The sequence below is a fragment of the Ranitomeya imitator genome, chromosome 6 (assembly GCF_032444005.1).
Source record: "Ranitomeya imitator isolate aRanImi1 chromosome 6, aRanImi1.pri, whole genome shotgun sequence".
Lineage (NCBI taxonomy): Eukaryota > Metazoa > Chordata > Amphibia > Anura > Dendrobatidae > Ranitomeya > Ranitomeya imitator.
In genome coordinates, this window is record NC_091287.1 from 159,909,523 (window position 1) to 159,932,731 (window position 23,209).

The 23,209-nt window shown below is 43.6% G+C and overlaps 1 protein-coding gene across 8 annotated transcripts in view; it reads left to right on the top strand.

Moving 5' to 3' along the window:
• STARD3NL (STARD3 N-terminal like) overlaps positions 1-23,209 on the top strand; it is a 79,219-nt gene that overhangs the window by 19,429 nt on the left and 36,581 nt on the right. For 2 of the 8 annotated variants that reach the window (XM_069730244.1, XM_069730248.1), the window contains exons 2-3: positions 19,296-19,407; positions 19,542-19,682. The gene's annotated coding sequence lies outside the window, so the exon portion shown is untranslated. Of the gene's footprint in view, positions 1-14,686; positions 14,970-16,502; positions 16,634-19,295; positions 19,408-19,541; positions 19,696-23,209 lie in introns of all 8 variants that reach the window. The other 6 variants (XM_069730250.1, XM_069730245.1, XM_069730247.1 and 3 more) reach the window with 6 other exon arrangements.

A 23,209-nucleotide genomic window follows, 5' to 3' on the forward strand; every position in this document is an offset into this window, starting at 1 on the left:
CAAATATCCATGGACCTTCCCAGCCTGAGAATACCAGCTGCCAGCTCTCTGCTTTACCTTAGCTGGTTATCAAAAATAGGGGGAACCCACTGCGTTTTTTTTTTTTAATTATTTATATAAATAATTAAAAGATAAAAACAGCTTGGGGCCCCTCTAGTTTTGATAGCTAGCCAAGATAAAACAGACAGCTGAGGGCTTCACCTCACAGCTATCAGCTTGACTTGTGCTTGTCATCAAAAATAGGGGCGACCCCACTTTTTTTAAAATATAAATATCTATATATACAGTGGGGCAAAAAAGTATTTAGTCAGTCAGCAATAGTGCAAGTTCCACCACTTAAAAATATGAGAGGCGTCTGTAATTTACATCATAGGTAGACCTCAACTATGGGAGACAAACTGAGAAAACAAAATCCAGAAAATCACATTGTCTGTTTTTTTAACATTTTATTTGCATATTATGGTGGAAAATAAGTATTTGGTCAGAAACAAAATTTCTTCTCAATACTTTGTAATATATCCTTTGTTGGCAATGACAGAGGTCAAACGTTTTCTGTAAGTCTTCACAAGGTTGCCACACACTGTTGTTGGTATGTTGGCCCATTCCTCCATGCAGATCTCCTCTAGAGCAGTGATGTTTTTGGCTTTTCGCTTGGCAACACGGACTTTCAACTCCCTCCAAAGGTTTTCTATAGGGTTGAGATCTGGAGACTGGCTAGGCCACTCCAGGACCTTGAAATGCTTCTTACGAAGCCACTCCTTCGTTGCCCTGGCGGTGTGCTTTGGATCATTGTCATGTTGAAAGACCCAGCCACGTTTCATCTTCAATGCCCTTGCTGATGGAAGGAGGTTTGCACTCAAAATCTCACGATACATGGCCCCATTCATTCTTTCATGTACCCGGATCAGTCGTCCTGGCCCCTTTGCAGAGAAACAGCCCCAAAGCATGATGTTTCCACCACCATGCTTTACAGTAGGTATGGTGTTTGATGGATGCAACTCAGTATTCTTTTTCCTCCAAACACGACAAGTTGTGTTTCTACCAAACAGTTCCAGTTTGGCTTCATCAGACCATAGGACATTCTCCCAAAACTCCTCTGGATCATCCAAATGCTCTCTAGCAAACTTCAGACGGGCCCGGACATGTACTGGCTTAAGCAGTGGGACACGTCTGGCACTGCAGGATCTGAATCCATGGTGGCGTAGTGTGTTACTTATGGTAGGCCTTGTTACATTGGTCCCAGCTCTCTGCAGTTCATTCACTAGGTCCCCCTGCGTGGTTCTGGGATTTTTGCTCACCGTTCTTGTGATCATTCTGACCCCACGGGGTGGGATTTTGCGTGGAGCCCCAGATCGAGGGAGATTATCAGTGGTCTTGTATGTCTTCCATTTTCTAATTATTGCTCCCACTGTTGATTTCTTCACTCCAAGCTGGTTGGCTATTGCAGATTCAGTCTTCCCAGCCTGGTGCAGGGCTACAATTTTATTTCTGGTGTCCTTTGACAGCTCTTTGGTCTTCACCATAGTGGAGTTGGGAGTCAGACTGTTTGAGGGTGTGCACAGGTGTCTTTTTATACTGATAACAAGTTTAAACAGGTGCCATTACTACAGGTAATGAGTGGAGGAAAGAGGAGACTTTTAAAGAAGAAGTTACAGGTCTGTGAGAGCCAGAAATCTTGATTGTTTGTTTCTGACCAAATACTTATTTTCCACCATAATATGCAAAAAAAATGTTAAAAAAACAGACAATGTGATTTTCTGGATTTTTTTTTCTCAGTTTGTCTCCCATAGTTGAGGTCTACCTATGATGTAAATTACAGACGCCTCTCATCTTTTTAAGTGGTGGAACTTGCACTATTGCTGACTGACTAAATACTTTTTTGCCCCACTGTAATTGTCTAAGGGTTTTTCCGTCTGTCTGTCCTGGAAATCCCGCCTCTCTGGTCGAGGCCTGGCGGCCTCGACCAATCAATCAGAGACCGGCACAGCATCGACGTAGAAATCCCGCGTCTCTGATTGGTCGAGGCCGCCAGCACAGCACAGCGACGATGATGTCATAAAGGACGTAGACATCTCACGTTTCTGATTCAGCGACGGGCACAGTATCGACGTAGATGTCATAATGATTGCCATGGCGACGATGATGTCATAAAGGTTGCCTCGACCAATCAGCAACGGGCACAGTCTGCCGCAAATTCTGGAATCATCATTGTCCATATACTACGGGGACATGCATATTCTAGAATACCCGATGCGTTAGAATCGGGCCACGATCTAGTCTATATATATATATATATATATATATATATATATATATATATAATTGTCTAAGGGTTTTTCCGTCTGTCTGTATTTCTGTCTGTCTTTCTGTCTGTCTGTCCTGGAAATCCCGGCTCTCTGATTGGTCGAGGCCGCCAGGCCTCGACCAATCAGCAACGGGCACAGCGACGATGATGTCATAAAGGACGTAGACATCTCACGTTTCTGAATTAGCGACGGGCACAGTATCGACTTAGATGTCATAATGGTTGCCATGGCGACGATGATGTCATAAAGGTTGCCTCGACCAATCAGCGACGGGCACAGTGTGCCGCGAATTCTGGAATCATCGTCCATATACTACGGGGACATGCATATTCTAGAATACCCGATGCGTTAGAATCGGGCCACAATCTAGTCTATATATATATATATATATATATATATATATATATATATATATATATATATATATATATATATATATATATATATAATTTTTTTTTTCCAACATGTTGCTCTTGACGATCACAGCCATGCCAATGCTTGCATGGCTGTGATGATGCCAGAAGTTCCCACACCGGAAAAGCTTGTTGTTTGGCTGCACTGCTTTCAACAAGCTTTATTAGTCAGCTGAACCTGAACAGTAAACTAGATGTACGGTAAGAACTTGGTGTCTGGTATGGACCCCGAACTTCACAGTTCGGGTTCTCTCATCCATAGTCCTGTACTATAATAAGTATGGTGTAAATGATTCCTGTACTAAAATTCTTGAAATATGCTTTAACATAGACACTGTATACTGTATAACAGGTTTATTGCTTTAGCTATCTGGAGAAGACGAATTATTATGAGGCCAAAGGTTCTGTTTAGTTTTAGTTGTCATGATCTTCAGCTCAGATATCAAGAGATCTTTTTGCAGCGGACAAATTTACTTGGCAATTGACACTGGATCAGTGTATAGTGCTTCTAGTGTTGGTTTTATGGTGAACTGTATGGATCTGATATATATACGGTAATTAAATATGTGCATGGAACCTTACTCAAACCTCTGTACGGAAGGTAAAACAATAGTTTTTTCTGGTATCCAGCACAGCAGAAAAGGCCCAAGACGGACAATATTTTTCCACTGCTATTTTTCACACAGAAACCATTTGTGTAGGTGCAGATTTCTTTTGCTAATTTGCAATGCATTTCACCCTTTGCATTATAGAGCTTGAAAGCTGTGATCATATTCAGCAACAGGATTGACTTAATTTCAAATCCACAACGTGCAGTGAATTCTACACAGATTTCCACTACATATGAATTGGGTTTATAACCTTACCATTTGTTTTGTACTGTAAATTCCTCCAGATTTGCCCTGTCAAAACTGCAAGAATGAGTCTCGTAAAGAACATTAGTCCCCCATAACATATCCGGTGATTCCTGAACTGGCAAAAACCGTACTGGTGAGGTCAGTGTGACAGCATTCTTGTGGCATCCATATGTATGTGTGTGCCGTCCGTGTGCACCATCAGTGAGCCAAATACTGAAACAGACTCAAGAATACCAATGACAGATGTATATGTGACGCCCAGGAGACCGGGATACCCAGCACCGGACCAATGGAGTCTGTCTCTTGAGGGGGATGTCACGGGTGGCTTGACCCGGTGCTGTGGCCTCAGGCAATGCACAGTGTAAGGGGTATCGTGAGGGGACAGGCACTTACTTGATCAGCAGCAGGTTCTCCCAGCGGTGACGATCCCGATCCTGGATAGATGGCTATTGTCCAAATGAAAGACTGAGGCACTGAAACGTTTAACCAGTTTACTTTAACATAAAAGGATTTACAACCAGTCCTGTCACCGGAGTCTGTATGGGAACTCTGAGTTACTTTGACCCTGCCGGGGTCTTCGCCTCTTATTGTACGCAGTTTCTGTGTGGCCCTGCTGCTGTATGTGAACTGGCTGCCGGCCCAATCTGTCCCCTCTGGGTCCTGGTTCGACGGGCAACCCGAGTCCTTTTATCGGTTTACCCCCTCTGGGAGTACCGCTGAACTCTGTGTCTGTTGCTGCATCCGGCCCTAGTGAAGCTGATATCACCTCACGTTTTTCCGGTTGCTGTATTATATATAATGAATACAGCCACGGATCCGGTATCCGTCTTTGCGCCTGTTCTGGGTAGTGATTAATGCTACCCGGTTCTCACAATGTCCTTTTTCTCTATCCCTCTTCTCCTCAGGCCAGTGATTTAGGCCTGGTAACAGTCACAGGGCTGTTAGACATTCAACTGTATGACCTCTCACTTTCAGCTCCTTGGCCCAACTGCCATTTCTTCTCTCAGACCAGAATGGATCAAGGGGAGTCTCTGGAGCTCCCCCTTCTGGCCGGAGGTAGTAGTGCAGTCTTGCTATTTTAGTATTTGTATTTACTGTCAGTAACTATTTTTGTGGCAAATACCCCTAGGGGTGCCACATTCCCCCTTAGTTAAGAACAGTACTCCGGGACTGTGGGACAATAACATTTTGAAATAACAATTAATATGTACAGATTCTTAAAAATGAAAAGTTACAAAAACCACTCAGGGAAACAAAAATAGAGTTCTGTAAAAAGTCACTTCAAATAGCGTCCATTAATACAGTTCTATCATTGAAGGTATTAGGAAAGGCACTGTACTTAGTGTCCAGGAATTTAGTTCCATTTTTCCAACGGAGTTATCAATATAAAGTCTAAAGAAAGTTCAAAAAGAGCAAAAAGAAAAGTTCAAAAAGCAGTCTTTCCAGAGCTTTGATTTAGTGCCTCCGGGCTGATAAAAAGTTCAAGAATATGCAAGAAGTTCATACAGACAAGTCTCTGTAGGTACTGGGCTTAAACGTTGCAGACTGATAACAATGACTATACTACATTTTCTGTTTAACTATATACGGCATAACATATATACAATTCACATTATGAGCTTTATAGTTGGTAATCTGCATACCTGGCCGGTAATTGACCCTGGGTACTACGCTGTGATCTACGTAATAGCGGTGTCTCTTCATGTGGTGTACTACTGTCTACTGCGGATGTAGTATCTGCCCGCTCTGCTAAAGATAATGCCACGACTATGGAGTTGGCAAGTCCACCGTGAATGGGATTACTCTGACCAGGAATCTGTTCTTCCTGGCCTGGAACCTCCTGTAGTACGGGGTCAGCCTCTTCCTGTCTTGGGACTTCTGGTATTGGGTTCGGTGTTGGGTAAAAGGCCACCATGGGAACCACTACTGCACCATGGTATGTTAGTAGGGTTTTGGGAAAGTCTCCTATACAGGTGTGATACACTTCCTCTTCTTTTTCCTTTACTGGTTGAACCTGTATGGGTTGAATAACTTCTGGTTCTGGCTGGACAACGTCTGGCTCTTTCAATGCTTCCGGACATAATTTAAGATTGTCTCTTGACACTAGTACAGATGTTAAGCCTCCGTTTTTGCTAATGAGACACATTTTAGGATTATCCACTCTTGTTGGTAAAACTGTGTAGGGTACGGCTTCCCACTGATTGTCCAGTTTATTGGTTCGACGATTTCTCTTGAGCACTTGGTCACCCAGTCTTAATGGGGTCGCTAGAGCATTCTGGTTGAAAGTTCGCTCTTGTCTTTCTCTAGTTTGCTGAAGGCTTCTTTCCACACTCTCTTGCACTTGGCGATACTGCTTTTGCCGTATGATATCCCAATTGGAGTCTTGAACTTCTGCGTCTGGTTTCAGAATTCCCATTTCTAGATCGATTGGTAATTGGCCGGGTCTTGCACGCATAAGGTAAGCTGGGGTGCAGTTGGTGGAGCTCACCGGGACATGATTATACAGATCCACCAAGTCAGGCAATTTCTCTGGCCATTGATTCCTTTCTGTCTCAGGTAAAGTCTTTAGTAGGTCTATTACAATATGGTTCATCTTCTCGCATAAGCCGTTTGTTTGTGGATGATAGGCCGTCGTCCGGATCTTTTTGCAACCATACATATTACAGAATTCTCTGAAGATCTCTGATTCAAAGGCTGTACCTTGGTCGGTGACAACCTGTTCCGGATATCCATGGGGTCTACAAAAGTACGTTTGGAACGCTTTGGCTGCTGTTTTTGCTGTCAGATCTTTTACGGGTACTACTACCAAGAAGCGTGAATAATGGTCCACGATGGTCAAGGCATAGACATAGCCGGACCGGCTTGGTATTAACTTCACGTGGTCTATGGCTACAAGTTCAAGTGGTTGTTTGGTGATTATGGGCTGCAGTGGTGCTCTTTGGTTCTTTTGATCGTTTCTTCTGAGGTTGCACGGGCCACAATTTCTGCACCACTGTTCGATTGATTTTCTCATCCCGACCCAATAAAATCTTTCTCTTAGAAGTACTTCTAACTTTTTCCAACCGAAGTGACCAGCACCATTATGGTAAGCTTCGAGGACCATCTTGACATCTTGTTTAGGCACGATAATCTGCCAAACCAATTCATGTGTTTTCGGATTGGTGTACCTTCTACAGAGCTTCTCTTGATACAGGAACATTTTGCCTCTCTCTTTCCAGAGTTGATGCGTCTCTTCTGGGGCATCCTCATCGGGATATGCACTTTGGTCAGTTAACATTTCCTTCACCAACTTCACAGCCGGATTGCTGTCTTGGGTGTCAGCCCATCTATGGTGTGCTAACGGATTAAAATTCACCTCTTGTTGTTTCTGATAGGTACTTGACTGATGATGTTTTGCCTTGGGATGATGGAAGGCTGGTAGTTCAATTTCTTCAAGCTCCCCCGTTTCTTCTTCTACATCTCTCAAGTGTGGCATCCGGGATAGGGCATTAGCATTTCCATTCTTGCGACCTGCTCGATACTTGATCTTGAAGTTGTAATTAGATAACCGGGCTATCCATCGCTGTTCTAACGCACCTAATTTGGCTGTGTCCAGGTGGGTCAACGGATTGTTGTCAGTATAGACAATAAATTCTGCAGCGGCCAGATAGTGTTTGAAACGTTCAGTCACAGCCCACACTACTGCCAGTAGTTCCAATTTGAAGGAGCTATAATTTTCTGGATTTCTTTCAGTAGGCCGGAGCTTTCTACTTGCAAAGGCGATGACTTTCCCGACCTTCTTGCTTTTGTGACAGCACCGCTCCTAGTCCCACATTACTGGCATCGGTGTAGAGGATGAAAGGTTGATGGTAATCTGGGTATGCCAGAACCTCTTCTCCGGTTAGTGCCTTCTTTAGTTGTTCAAAGGAGTCTTCCCTTTCGTCGTTCCACTGGAAAGGAGGGTTTCGGTTTGAAGGTTTCTTCGTCTGCCCTACCAAGGCGTCTTGCAAGGGTGCTGCCAACTTGGTAAATCCTTTTATAAATCTGCGATAGTAACCCACCAATCCCAGGAATTGCCTCACTTCTTTTGCGCTGGTAGGTCTCGGCCAATCCCTTATGGCGGTTATTTTCTCGGGATCCGGTGCTACTCCCTCCGAACTCACGATGTGTCCCAGGTACTGTACCTTTGGCTTGAGAAGGTGACATTTGGATGGCTTGATTTTCATGCCATACCTGGATAAGGCTTCGAACACTTCTGCCAAGTCTTTTAAGTGTTGTTCGTAAGTCTTTGAGTAGACGATCACATCATCTGGGTACAGGAGGACGGTCTCGAAGTTCTTGTGTCCGAGGCAGCATTCCATCAGCCGCTGGAAGGTACCGGATGCATTGCAGAGTCCGAACGGCATGCGATTAAATTCACTTAGACCCATTGGTGTGGTGAATGCCGTCTTTTCCTTATCTCTCTCAGCCACAGGGACTTGCCAATACCTGCTTGTTAAGTCTAAGGTGGAAAAATAATTAGCAGATTTCAAAGCGGTCAAGGACTCTTCTATCCTAGGCAAGGGGTAGGTGTCTTTATGGGTGATGTTATTAATCTGCCGGTAGTCTACGCACATTCTCATGGTTCCGTCTTTTTTTTTGACAATCACTAGAGGGGCCGCCCAGGGGCTACAGCTGTCTCTTATTACCCCGGCCTGTTTCATCTCCCTCAGCATATCTTTTGCACAGTGATAGTGAGCGGGCGGTATGGGTCTATATCTTTCTTTTATTGGGGGATGGTCACCGGTGGGGATTGTGTGTTCTACCCCTTCTATCCGTCCGAAGTCCAATGGGTGTTTACTGAAGACTTGTTCATATTCCGTCACTAGCCTGTACACCCCTTGCTTTTGATGGGTAGGTGTTGAATTTATGCCCACGTGTAGCTGTTGGCACCAATCCTCCAATTCTCCATCTGAGCCGTTGCCTTCCACCTGACAGGTTGGTTCTAAGGGCTCAATGGTTGTGATGGCATTGTTGTCAACAGTATATAGCTTTGCCACTGTAGCATACCTTGGCAAAGTGACCTCTTCCTCTCCACAGTTCAAAAGTCGTACCGGCACTCGTCCCCAGTGTACCTCGACTACCCCTCGTGCTGTGAGTATAGTGGGCCTGCTGTCGGTGTACACTGGTTCTATTAAGGCTTGATAATCTCGTCCCTTAGTACCAATGGCTGCTCTACACCATACCAGCATTTCTGTTTTTGGTGGGATTACAATAGATGTCGGATCACTTACCCTCACACTGCCGATTTCTCCACCTGCAACTTCTACCTGTTGCCTTAACATCAATACTTTTATTTCCCTTCGGAGAACTCTCTGCTGGCAGGATTGGGCAGTTTCAGCAATTTGCTGTAAGACAGAAATGACTTCGGAAAAGCAGTTCTCTAACACATTCATTCCTATCAATACAGTGGGTTCACAGTTCCGCCGGTCAACATCAACAACAATTATACCCTGTTTCTTCAATTCTACTTTACCAATCTTTATGGTCATCTCCCTGAATCCTAGTTTCGGTACCAACTTACCATTACTGGCCCATATATCTAGTTCAACATCAGAGGGCCCTTTATCAATATCTGCATCAGCCCAGTACCTCTTATAAAGGATATACGGTATAGATGAAATCTGGGAACCTGTGTCCAGCAAAGCGTTGAGGGGAATTCCGTCCAGCACGATAGGGATAATGGGTCGTCCTCCGATGTACCTGTCGTGCCAGGGTGTTGGGCCTTGAAAGTTCATTCCTGCGAAGCGGCCCGCATTCCCAGGGGATTCCCATTTAAATCACAATCTCGTGCAAAGTGGCCTGGCTGCTGGCAACGGCGGCAAATGGGCTGTCCATCCGGTTGGTAGCGGTCGCGGGGTCGTCCTCTCCATGTCGGGTATCTCCGGGGTCTCATCCATGGAACATCTTCTCTACGGTTTGCCAACTCCATCTTGGGTCCTCTCATCTCCTGCATGGTTTTAGCCATTGAAGCAACAACATCAGTTAAAGAGTCAAGCTTTTGTTGAAGAGCCTCATTAGTACTGGGCCCCAGGGGCTTAGCAATGGCCCCGGACATAGCTGATGTCACTGGTACTCCATGTTGTTGAGGAGCCTCTGCCATGAGTTGCGCAGGCTCCTGATCCCGAGGTGCTTCTGCCAGCTGGAGGCGTATAACGCTCTCCTTTAATTGGGCAAATGTCAATTCAGGGTTCTTAAAAACAAGCATGCTCACATGCCCCCGGTGAGAAGGGGTGTAGAGTCCCTCAATAAATTGATCTCTTAGCAGTTTATCCGCTCCGGTGTTAAAAATGGGTTCAGCCAGTGTAAGTGATTTAAGGGCTTCCTGCAGGTTTAAGGCAAAGTCTCTCACGCACTCATTAACTTTTTGTTTGCAATTAAAGAATCGTACTTTAGCTTTGCTGCTGGCAGTGGTTTCAAATGTAGCTTTTAATCCAGCAAATATGCGTTCAACAGTGCCTTTTAGATCAGCTGCCCATGCTGTGACTTCTCGCTTAGCATGGCCACTTAACTGCATCATCAGGAGACTAACACGCTGAACTTCACCCACGGGGAACATGTCAAAATGGGCCAGCATCTTTTCTCTGAAATCGTCAAGGGTATTAGGCTCACCTTCATACATTGGAAGCCATGGACCACCCGGGGTATATGGCATCAGCACCGGCATGATGGGCGCCACTCCTTGCACCGCTGCGCTACCGGACTCTCTATCGACACTCTGTCTTTCAGCTGCATTAGCGTCGCCGGGTGCTGCGGCGTCTCCGTGCTGCGACATACTGTGCCCCCTTAGTTAATCCGGACCCTTCCGGTCCTCCGCTTCCGTCGGGATAGTGTAGATTCGTTCCGCTGTGCAGCAGGATCGATTTTCCCCTTGCTCTGACGTGAGAGCGCTCAGCTTGGTGCCGCCCACAATGACACGCCCCCTGCTGCTCCCACCCGCCGCGCGCTCTGTAATGGCGGATTCTGAAGTTTTTCAGTTAGACTGGGGCTCAGGTGATGGCGTAGCTCAATTAACAGTCTCGTGCCTAACGGTTATGAGGTGATTACCTCAGGGGATGGCGGCCATCTTTACTCCATTATAACCAATGGGGAAAAGTCACTTTCAATAGTTTTCAATGGGAAATGGAATTTTCTTTAATAAAGTCAATTTTCAAGATTTTTCATCCAAGTTTTCACAATTTTGGACTCCAATCATGGCACAAAATACCCTGTATACGGGCTGGCTGAATCCTGTTCGTGACGCCAATTGTGACGCCCAGGAGACCGGGATACCCAGCACCGGACCAATGGAGTCTGTCTCTTGAGGGGGATGTCACGGGTGACTTGACCCGGTGCTGTGGCCTCAGGCAATGCACAGTGTAAGGGGTATCGTGAGGGGACAGGCACTTACTTGATCAGCAGCAGGTTCTCCCAGCGGTGACGATCCCGATCCTGGATAGATGGCTATTGTCCAAATGAAAGACTGAGGCACTGAAACGTTTAGCCAGTTTACTTTAACATAAAAGGATTTACAACCAGTCCTGTCACCGGAGTCTGTATGGGAACTCTGAGTTACTTTGACCCTGCCGGGGTCTTCGCCTCTTATTGTACGCAGTTTCTGTGTGGCCCTGCTGCTGTATGTGAACTGGCTGCCGGCCCAATCTGTCTCCTCTGGGTCCTGGTTCGACGGGCAACCCGAGTCCTTTTATCGGTTTACCCCCTCTGGGAGTACCGCTGAACTCTGTGTCTGTTGCTGCGTCCGGCCCTAGTGAAGCTGATATCACCTCACGTTTTTCCGGTTGCTGTATTATATATAATGAATACAGCCACGGATCCGGTATCCGTCTTTGCGCCTGTTCTGGGTAGTGATTAATGCTACCCGGTTCTCACAATGTCCTTTTTCTCTATCCCTCTTCTCCTCAGGCCGGTGATTTAGGCCTGGTAACAGTCACAGGGCTGTTAGATATTCAACTGTATGACCTCTCACTTTCAGCTCCTTGGCCCAACTGCCATTTCTTCTCTCAGACCAGAATGGATCAAGGGGAGTCTCTGGAGCTCCCCCTTCTGGCCGGAGGTAGTAGTGCAGTCTTGCTATTTTAGTATTTGTATTTACTGTCAGTAACTATTTTTGTGGCAAATACCCCTAGGGGTGCCACATATAGGTGTTAGATGTGCAAAGATAGAGAAAGATAGATACAGTGGCATGTAAAAGATTGGGCACCCCTGGTCATTAATGTTATTGTGAACAGTTAAGCAAGTTGAAGATGAAATGATCTCTAAAAGTGCTCAAGTTAAAGATTACACATTTCCTTTGTATTTTACGCAAAAAAAATTGTATAGATTTTCATTTTTTACATTTTAAAAATTACAAGAAGTTATTTGAGTATTTGTAAGATGTGATTCACGTTCCTGATGTGACACAAGGTCCGGCGAATAAATTAATATGTCACCCAAATAGACTACGACTAGAGTTTGATGGAAACCTGGATGTTCGGGTCCGGCTGTTACAAAACTTTTGAGTTCAGGTACCAGAACAGTACTGTGACTCGACCCTGAACCAGACCCCATTCACTTGAATGGGGGGACCAAACATCCAGTGTTTGTCATGTGCATGACAGCGAGGCAATCACCGCTTCTGATCAGCAGTGAAATCGCCCCTGCCGGTCAGAGAGCCGCTGTTCCCACGCTGTCAAAAGACAGCGTGAGCGCATAGCTGTGATCGGAGGTATAAAGTTTACCTTCGGTCCCTGGTGTCGGCTGATGGGAATACAGCTCCCATCATCTGACACCTGCTGCCGCTAATAACAGTGAGAGCAGGAGCGGCGGATGGCAATATTCATCAGCCGACACCTGCGCTGTAAATACCGTATTTTCCGGCGTATAAGACGACTTTTTAACCCCTGAAAATCTTCTTAAAAGTCGGGGGTCGTCTTATACGCCGGGAATCGTCTTGTACGCCGGGTGTATATGGTGGGTGGGTGGGGGGGGAGTGGTCCCGATGACGGAGGGGGCGTCTCACAGGAAAGTGTGAGTGGCGTATGCCCCATTACCTCACATTGTAGCTGCAGCCAGCGTCAGCGTGGGGTGCTGGGGAGCGGCGGCGGCTGCTCCTCTTTGTGCCGCGTGGGTGCTGTGGGGCGGCGGTTCCTCTTGGTACAGCTTCAAAAACCTGACCGGCACATCCAAACATAGACTCAGTGTGAACAGGTGCTGAACCCAGAGTCGCCAACTCGTATATAGTTAAGTAAATAAGGCAGCACACTGTAGCGCTAAAACATGCAAACTTGAAAACACGAAATTTGAACTGCATCACTGCACTAGAAATATGAAAAATGAGAGCTTTTAGCGCATAAAAATGGCCAATTTTATGTGTACCTGGTAGCCTCTTTACGGCATCTCTCTTATACCAGGTCCTACGCTTGCCTTCCTCGCTGAGAATAAACGTCTCCATTTGAATGGGTGCATGTGAAACCTCTTCTTAGACTAAAATTCTCTCTCTCTGTGGAGGGGTATTGGACCTGCTGTAATTAAAACACCTGTGGCTAGGAGGCAGGAGTGCACGATCAGAAGGCTAGAGAATACATTTCAAAAACCTGACCGGCACATCCAAATATAGACTCAGTGTGAACAGGTGCTGAACCCAGAGTCGCCAACTCGTATATAGTTAAGTAAATAAGGCAGCACACTGTAGCGCTAAAACATGCAAACTTGAAAACACGAAATTTGAACTGCATTACTGCACTAGAAATATGAAAAATGAGAGCTTTTAGCGCATAAAAATGGCCAATTTTATGTGTACCTGGTAGCCTCTTTACGGCATCTCTCTTATACCAGGTCCTACGCTTGCCTTCCTCGCTGAGAATAAACGTCTCCATCTGAATTGGTGTGAAACCTCTTCTTAGACTAAAATTCTCTCTCTCTGTGGAGGGGTATTGGACCTGCTGTAATTAAAACACCTGAAGCTAGGAGGCGGGAGTGCACGATCATGGCTGTGTCAGAGGCTGCAGATCGTTGCACTGCATCTGTCTGCATAAGGTCTCAGTAGTTTGCTTTGCAGACGAGTGGCCACCTCCTCCGCTGCTAATGGCCACACCTGGACCCGAGTGTTGATATACTTCCTGCTTGGTGCTGTCAAGCATGGGTAATATTTTCTATTCGCACTTCCCTGTTGAGGCTTGGAGCTGCAGCAGTCGGCTATCGTCCTTTTATCTCTGAGTCTCCTTAAGCTAAGTGTTCCCTTGTTTCGTTTGTATATTCCAGTTGTCTTTAGCGGTAGTGAGGATTGATTAGCGCTCATCCTGTCCTTCCCGATGCAGGGCTTATCACCAGGGTCAGGTAGGGATTAGGTATCCTCCGATAGGAGCGGAACCTAAATAGGGATGATAGAACAGACAGGGTAATGTTAGATCTGCCAAGGGGTCTCCACTTCCCCCTTCCCTAGTGTTTGGTTCCCCTTATCCCTTTGTGTTGCACTTAGTCTGTCCTACACTGTTTGTAACACAGCAAGGCTGGTTATCAAGAATAGAGGGGTCCCCACGCTGTATTGCTTAATTATTTAATTATATAATTTATATATATAATTTTAAAAAATGGTGTGGGGTCCACCTTATCTTCGAAAGCCATTCAAGCTAAAGCAGACAGCTGGGGGCTGGTATTCTCAGGCTGGTAAAGGGCCATGGATATTGGCTCCCCCCCAGCCTAAAAATATCTGCCCGCAGCTGCCCAGAAAACGCAAATCCATTAGATGTGCCAATTCTGGTGCTTTTATCAGCTCTTCCCATTTGCCCTGTAGCGGTGTCAAGTGGGGTTCATATTTGTGGGGTTGATGTCACCTTTATATTGCCCAGTGACATCAAGCCTAGGGCCTAGTAATGAAGAGGCGTCTATAAGACACCTATCCAGTACTAATCCTATAGTTGTATTGTAAATAAAGACACAGTCAGAATAAAGCCTTTTATTTAAAATAAAGCAAAACACACTATTCCATTTTTATGTAAAAATAACAAGAACAGTTATACTCGCCTAGTGCTCATTCCATTGAATCCCCCGTCTCCTGTAATAAACAAAAATAAAAAACAACCATATCCCTCACCTGGCCGATGTTTTGTCCCAGGCCATAATCCATGTCTGGGGGATAAACAGTTTTCGTCCTGAACGATGCCAAGATGCGACCATCCAGGCTGAGAAACACTGGTGAAAGAGCTGCTGGGAGTGCAGCTCCTGAAAATAAACAGGACTGCTTAACCCTTGCCAGAACTGAGCAAAGAAAACCAGAACTTCTAATAGGAATGTGAAGCAGTTTCAACCATTGCAGATGTACGTGTAACCAGATGCTGCGATCTTCTGGCCTCACTTTGTAACGACATCCCTGTAACGAAGGTGAAAACAGGCTTGAGGTATGAAGAGGTTAAATTATTTTCTATTAAATTCCGTTTAGGTGATTGGCTAGGCCATTCTAGCAGCTTTATTTTTTTTTTTTCTCTGAAACAAATTGAGAATTTCCTTGGCTGCGTGTTTGAGATCATTGTGTTGCTGAAATGTCTGCTCTTGTTTCATCTTCGTCATCCTGGCAGATGGCAGCAGATTTTTATCAAGAAAGTTTTGGTACATTTGTCCATTTATCCTTACTGCAATTATATGAAGTTTGCCAGTGTCATATTCTGAAAAACAGCCCCACATCAAAATGTTACGAGCTCCAAACTTCACTGTTGGAATGGTGTTTTTGGGGTGATATGCACTGCCTTTTGGCCTCTAAACATGGTGTATTATGACATCCAGAGTTCAATTTTGGTTTCATCTGACCAGACTATATTATCCCTATATTTCACTGACTTGTCTAAATGCTATTGAGAAAACTTTATGCGTTTGAGTTGCTCTTTGTCCAGCAATGGAATCTTGCTTGGTGAGCTTGCATACAGGCCATGAAAGTTGAGTGCATTAGTTATAGTTTTCTTTGAAACAATTATACCTTCTATAGATCTTCACAGGTGGTTCTTGGCTCTTGGACAACTCTTCTGATAATTCTTTTCACTCGTGACTGATTTATATTGAAATTGTTATTTCTGCTTCCAGATTATGACCCCCAACAGTGCTCACTAGAACCTTTAGTAGTTTACAAATTCTTCTCTGACCAATGCCATCAGCACCTTTTGCAACAATAAAGTTGCAAAGGTCTTGAGACAGCTCACTGATTTTACCCATCATGCGATGTTTCTTGTGTGACACCTTTTTATAGACCATCAATTGTATCAGCTGATATTATTAGTCACTATGTGGCAGGATTGCTTTCTAGTTACTGATAAATTTCAGCTGCCGTCACGACTTTCCATAGCTTTTTGTATGTCTCTTAATGTGGTCTATTTTTATTATATAGCATTGAGTTACACAAAAGTTTTGTGACATTTCCATGTGTTCTACTCCAGAAAAGACACTTTGATGCATCGGGCACATTGTCTTTGCAGCAATTTTGCAGTTCAGATTGTCTTTTGGCTGATAACTTTGCATTGTGGAATTTTCTAGAGACTAAATAATGGATGTATTCAGCTGGCAGCCAGCCAGCCAACTCTATCCGGCTGTATCTCTGTAGATCTAATGGAAGGTGTACATTTTGTAGTTGTGTTCCAACTCTATTAAAAGACACATTTATGCAGATAATTAAGAAGATTAATTCTATATAATGATATAGAGAATCTTATTTTTATTTTTTGCTATTTTCCCAAGATGAGTTTTTGATATTGCAGATTTTCTGCATCTATTGTCTAAATTAGATCACTTGCATTTTTAATTGCATTTTTACAGATTTTGTCTCTTGTTGGTATGTTATGTTTTAAATGAAGCTGCTTTGCTTTTGATACTTTCTGGTATTTGGCTTTGACGTAACCTATGATAGTCATGTGTGAATTACTTGCTTTTTTGATACATTTCTGCAGCGGAAAAAAACTAAGAATACATGTGCATTACTTACCTACTGGTGTTCTACAATTCTATGGGAAAAATCTGCACATAAAATTCAACGTACCCACAAGAGAAATTGACATGTTACGGATTTCACACAATTAAGGTAAAAAAAATAAGCACAGTGGGCATGAGGTTTCTGTAACTCTTATCCACGTTGCTGGAATTGTAAGATGATGCATTGATTGGGCGTAGAAAATACGCACCGTCAGAAACTCACCAAAAACTTATCCTAACCGTAATTTACTATACATTTTTATTTTAAAGAGGATCTGTGAGCCCTACTGACATGTTTTACTCTACCCTTGTATTTCCCTTGAAATTTATCAGCATTAAATGTGAGTGCTAAGTGTGATATGTCCCACTTGCAAAGTAAGTGTAACAGAGTGCTGTCAACAAAATGGGGTGGGAGTCAAAATACATATGGGCACATTGACATGGATATCTTTTAGAGTTGGGGAATCCACCTCAGGAAACTCTGTTTTGTTTTTCTTGAAACATTTTTTTTCCATAAGTTTTTTTTCTGAAGGATTGTTTCCAAACGCGGTGTTTTACAGCCTTTTTAATTGACAATGACCAGTTCGGAGAGGCTTCCATAAGGATTCCGCCTCTAATTTATATGTCAATTCTTTTTTTTTCTCAGTGAGGTTTTCAACACCTCGGAAAAAGGAAAATGCTTAAAAAATTGTCAGGTAAAAAACTAAATGGATTTTATTGTTACTTCAAAATCTTCCAAATAAAAATTGAACGAATATATCCTAAGTATGTACAAAGCACTGTCACAGGCAGATTCCGCCTATAGAAGTGCTGAAAAAAACATCTAAAAGATTGAAATGCGTTGTCAAAACTACTTGCTGTGAGCTTTAGACAGCAGTTGGCTGAAATCTTGTTTAAAGGGAATCTGTCAGCAGGTTTTTGCTATGTAATCTGAAAATACGCCCCCTTCTGTGATAGGCACCTTTCTGTCTATGGACATTGCATATACAGAGCCTGGTGTGGGCGGGGTTAGCTTCCTCAGCTCTGCTGTATTGCTAAATCTAAAAACTGTCAGAACGGCTGCACCCAGTAATCTAAGGCTACTTTCACACTAGCGTCGGCCCGTTGCAATGCGTCGGGCCGACGTACCGATGAATCCTGTGACAACGCAGCACAACGGGGGCAGCGGATGCAGTTTTAGAACGCATCCGCTGCCCCATTGTGAGGTGCGGGGAGGAGGGGGCGGAGTTCCGGCCGCGCATGCGCGGTCGGAAATGGCGGACACGACGCACAAAGAAACGTTACATGTAACTTTTTTTGTTCTGACGGTCCACCACAACACGACGCAACCGTCGCACAACGGTTGCGACGTGTGGCAATGTGTCGCTAATGTTAGTTTATGGGGAAAAAACGCATCCTGCAAACAACTTTGCAGGATGCGTTTTTTCTCCAAAATGACGCATTGTGACGTGCGTCGTACGACGCTAGTGTGAAAGTAGCCTAAGTGATACATTGCTGGATTCAGCTTCTCCTTGCCTGCATTATGCCGTCTTCTCCTGAGCTGAGCACCTATCGGGATGTTCCTGAGAGATCGGCGAGGGTCTCAGGGCTCGGACTCCCCACCAATCTGCCTACAATTAAGAGAATAGCAACATATAAAAAACTAGGTGTTTCCAGCCAGCTAACGCTCAGCACGCTCATTGCTATCTAATTAACGCTGCTGGTGATTAAACGAAAGTAAATAATTACAACATTCAATAGCGCTTACGCAGGTGGTAAATTTACGTGTGGTAATGTGTGTGGACGGAGCCTCATGTGGTAATGTGTGAGGACGGAGCCTCGTGTGGTAATGTGTGTGGACGGAGCCTCGTGTGGTAATGTGTGAGGATGGAGCCTCGTGTGGTAATGTGTGTGGACGGAGCCTCGTGTGGTAATGTGTGAGGACGGAGCCTCGTGTGGTAATGTGTGTGGACGGAGCCTCTTGTGGTAATGTGTGAGGACGGAGCCTTGTGTGGTAATGTGTGTGGACGGAGCCTCGTGTGGTAATGTGTGAGGACGGAGCCTCGTGTGGTAATGTGTGAGGACGGAGCCTCGTGTGGTAATGTGTGAGGACAGAGCCTTGTGTGGTAATGTGTGAGGACGGAGCCTCGTGTGGTAATGTGTGGGGACGGAGCCTTGTGTGGTAATGTGTGGGGACGGAGCCTTGTGTGGTAATGTGTGAGGACGGAGCCTCGTGTGGTAATGTGTGAGGACGGAGCCTCGTGTGGTAATGTGTGAGGACGGAGCCTCGTGTGGTAATGTGTGAGGTCGGAGCCTCGTGTGGTAATGTGTGGGGACGGAGCCTTGTGTGGTAATGTGTGAGGACGGAGCCTCGTGTGCTAATGTGTGCGAGGATGGAGCATCGTGTGGTAATGTGTGGGGGCGGGATTATGTGTGGTGATGTGGTGGGCGGAGCTGCTGTGCAGGGGGCGGGATTAGCGAGTAATCACGATGCCTCATATATATAGATAGCAAAAGTTTATGGACTCCAAATCTTATTGATCCTTGGATCTTTGTCAGTTGTGACACAGTGACTGCCATTAAACTGTTTTGTGAACTCTCCTTGTAAGTTTCTTCACTTTACAGATTGAGATTATTCATTTGGCCTTCATGTTTTGTAATAGTTAACATAATTGCTGAGAAAAGGTGACGTGCCAGGACATTTTAGTGTGGGTAATATATTATTATCGCAATTAGGTTTGCAAGGTCTCAAATCATCGGCTCCTGACACTTGTGTATTTTTCTATTGTCAGGTTCTGAGATCAGCCAGATTGATATCAATGCGCACAACGGATGAAAGTGACAAAAGGGACGTCTTGCCTTCAGTCACGGTATAACAGGAACAGCAGAATTTGTGATTACAAGGTAACAGTCATATAAATTGGAGAAGCACTTCTTATTGCCTACAGACATCCCTCCTATAACTTTTGTTATAGCACAGAAGAGAAGTTTCACTCATGTAAATTAATTCTTTTGTCTCCGGTTTCCTCTTTGCACAGAGTTCAGTGACACGGGCTTCATTTACAATGCTATCACATGAGGAAGGCGAAGCTGTCTGGAATCTGGCCAATAACATGTGATCTGTGAGAAAACACTTGTATTTTATTGTTTGGATAGGGGAGTGTGAAGAATGATTACAGGTACTGTATATAGGTATGCTAAGTAAGTACCCAGTATACACAGTATTGTGTTTGTAGTGCTCTTCTCAACCTTCACTGTAGAGGCTAGTAATGTGTTTGTGCTTCTTCTATATAGACTACTTGTAGAATTATGGGGTTAAAAATTTTGTTTTCTATTGACAAGAAGCCAATGTATGAGTTATGTGCAGAAATGTAACGTCTCTAGTGATGTCCTGTACAGATTTAAATGACTATTTGCTTTTTTAGTCCATTTTTTTGGGGGTAGGTCCTAGAGAGCTGGAGCCTGGTGTAAAGTCTTCGGAAGCACCTGATTTATCTATGTGACAAAAGCGGTGCCGATTGCTCCAGTCACTTGGCCACGCTTAATGAGCAGAGAACATACTTGAAAAATTTGTTTAATAAAAAAAATCTAAAAAATAATTCCTCATGTCTGTTACCTGTTTTTATGCATGGCCAAACAACTGGACCGGTAGACACCAAATTCAGCACATACATCTCTGGAAAAAATCAAGAGGCCACCACATCAAAACCCTGTTATGGGCAGCCCAATCTCCAGACCTGAACCCCATCGGAAACCTCTGGAATGTAATCAAGAGGATGATGGATAGTCACAAGCCATCAAACAAAGAAGAACTGCTTACATTTTTGCCCAGGATCAGTGTGAAAGACTGGTGGAAAGCATGCCAAGATGCATGACAGCTGTGATAATAAATCATGGTTATTCCACAAAATATTGATTTCTGAACTCTTCCTGAGTTAAAACATTAGTATTGTTGTTTATAAATGACTATGTTTTCTTTGCATTATTTGAGGTCTGAAACCACTGGGTGTTACTTTTTTTATTTTGACCATTTCTCCTTTTCGGAAAAAAAAAAATGTATTGCTTGGAATTTCGGAGACATGTCAGAAGTTTATAGAATAAATGAACAATTTACATTTTACTCAAAAATATACCTATAAAGAGAAAAATCAGACAAACTGAACATTTTGCAGTGGTCTCTTAATATTTACCAGAGCTGTAGATAAATCAGGAGCTTCCAAAGATTTTACACCGAGCCATTGAAAAAGAAAGAGAGGACAGCACTCAATCTAGATCTCCATTTCATCAATGAGAACTCCCTACTAATTGTATATAAAGATAATAATCTACTTCTAATAGTACAAAAACTCTTCTTAACTCTTTAAGTACCAGGGAATCATTTGTTTTTGCGCTTTCGTTTTTTCTTCGCCATCTTCCAAGAGCCATAACCTTTTTATTTTTCCATCAATATAGCCATGTTAGAGCTTGTTTTTGTTGCACGAGTTGTAGTTTTGAATGGCACATTTCATTTTACTATATAATGGTCTAAAATTCGAGGAAAGAAAATCAAAGTATGATGACTATTTGTTTCTAAGGGTATTCAAATAAAAAAGTGAAAATTTTTCAAAATGTTTGGCAAATTTCAGATATTTTCATGAATAAATGCAAATCATATTCACATAAATTTACAACTAACGTACAATATAATGTGTCACGAAATAACAGTCTAAGAATCAGTGGGATCCATTGAAGCGTTCGAGAGATATAACCTCATAAAGTGACAGTGGTCAGATTTGAAAAATTCGGCCTGGTGAGGAAGGTGAAAACAGGCTCAGGGGGGGAGGGGGCTAAAGAAATTCTGCAATTTGTATAAACTCTTTTTCCAGAAATTTGTGGTGACTGTTGTTATTTGAAGTTCTATTGAAAAAATGACTTATGCATTTTTAGTTCCCACAAAAGAGGTCACTTACCTTTTCTAGACTGAATTGCAAATCTACCCAGTAATGCAGAGATAAAGCCCACACTACCAAATTACTGTATAAGTAGGCATGACTGCTGTTTAGAAGATTCATAAAACTGAATTCATTACCAAATTAGTTATTGGAGAACAAAACTGACAACTGAATTTATTGTCCATGAATGAGATAATGTATGCTGTCCTTACCTAAACGGGAATCTGTTACCACCATTGACCTGTATAAACTATTACTATGGACATACGGGTTATACACTGCTAAAAAGAGAGAAACCTTTATGCCTCATATCAGATGCCTTGTTGTTGACAAATCATCTTTTATCTCTTTACTAGAGATACTTTACCAACGCCTCGGGTATTCTAGAATATGTATATTCTATATAGAATATGTATAGTAGTATATAGCACAGCCCACGTAGTATATAACAGCCCACCTAGTATATAACACAGCCCACGTAGTATATAACACAGCCCACGTAGTATATAGCACAGCCACATAGTATATTGCCCAGCCACGTAGTATATTGCACAGCCATGTAGTAGTATAGCACAGCCCACGTAGTATATAGCACAGTGACGTATATAACACAGCCCACGTAGTATCTAATACAGCCCACGTAGCATATAGCAATGTGGGCACCATATCCCTGTTAAAAAAAAAGAAAATAAAAAATAGTTATATACTCACCTTCTGGCGGCCCCGGGATCCAGCCCAGGCATTTAGCGATGCTCCTCGCGACGCTTCGGTCCCAAGAATGCATTTCGGAAATAACACGTGATGATGTAGCGGTCTCGCGAGGAGCGGGAAAGGTGACGGAAGGTGAGAATATAATGATTTTATTTTTTTTTAATTATTTTTAACATTAGATCTTTTTACTATTGGTGCTGCATAGGCAGCATCAATAGTAAAAAGTTGAACACACAGGGTTAATAGCAGCGTTAACGGACTGCGTTATGTTGCGGTGTAACGCAGTCCGTTTAACGGACTGCTAAAACGCTATGGGGGCACTGACTGGAGGGGAGTAGGGAGGGGGCACTCACTGGAGGGGAGTAGGGAAGGGCGAATTCGCGGCCAGACTGTGCCCGTCGCTGATTTTTCGTGGCTGGCCGTGACCTATCAGTGACGCGGGATTTCCGTGACAGACGAACAAACAGACAGAAGTGACCCTTAGACGATTATATAGATAGATGTAAATTACCTCTTCCAGGCTCTGGCCAGGACTTTGCCCAGAAGATAGCTCTGCCTCAAATTGTAACCTAATCAATGAACAGTTGATATTAAAATGTAAGATCACACCGTTTTTGATTTTTAATGACCGGTAAATTCCAAAGTTACATAGTTAGTAAGTAACATAGTTATTAAGGCCGAAAAAAGACATTTGTCCATCCAGTTCAGCCTATATTCCATCATAATAAATCCCCAGATCTACGTCCTTCTACAGAACCTAATTGTATGATACAATATTGTTCTGCTCCAGGAAGACATCCATAGTAACATAGTTAGTAAGGCCGAAAAAGTTGCTTATTTTTGCAGGCACTTTACAAGTTTACCAAAAAAGAACATCAAAATATCCCTTAACAGTGGCTGGAAACTTTAGATAACAGTTGGTCAAACACTTTTCAACTCTACCTTTGTATCTTTCCATACAAATATGAAGCATTCATGTATCATTGGAGTCATGGCCATCGATGCTGCCAGCATTGACCTAATACTTTATGGCCACCTTAAGAAACTATGTGACAGAAAACCTT